Source organism: Etheostoma spectabile, chromosome 17, assembly GCF_008692095.1.
Source record: "Etheostoma spectabile isolate EspeVRDwgs_2016 chromosome 17, UIUC_Espe_1.0, whole genome shotgun sequence".
In the NCBI taxonomy this organism is placed as follows: domain Eukaryota; kingdom Metazoa; phylum Chordata; class Actinopteri; order Perciformes; family Percidae; genus Etheostoma; species Etheostoma spectabile.
In genome coordinates, this window is record NC_045749.1 from 9464336 (window position 1) to 9464662 (window position 327).

Below are 327 nucleotides of genomic sequence, written 5' to 3' on the forward strand. Positions count from 1 at the left end.
TGTCAAATAAAGTCACCGCAGTTAGCACAGACAATACGAATAGATACGGAATCTGATCGCTGCTGCAAGCCCTCTGCCTTTTGATCATGTCCCCTGCTTTGTGCACAGTCTCCAGCGTTCTGTCACAGTGTCTCTGCTTTACAGCGCGTTGGACAGTGTCATTGCGAAGTGCAGAAAAGTTCTGGGGCTCTAAACCCAGTCCAGCAGGTGCTGCAGAGTTAGAGCAACAACAGATAAAACGTGTACATAAGAAGGAGTCGCTTATGCAACAAGTTCCAACCAGATGGAATTCAACTCTGGACATGATAAATACATTGTTTAAGTTGA

General features: G+C 45.6%; 1 protein-coding gene across 3 annotated transcripts in view; it reads right to left on the minus strand.

The window, feature by feature from the left end:
• Window positions 1–327, minus strand: part of adam12b (ADAM metallopeptidase domain 12b) — a 95513-nt gene that overhangs the window by 43447 nt on the left and 51739 nt on the right. The gene's annotated exons all lie outside the window — the stretch shown is intronic.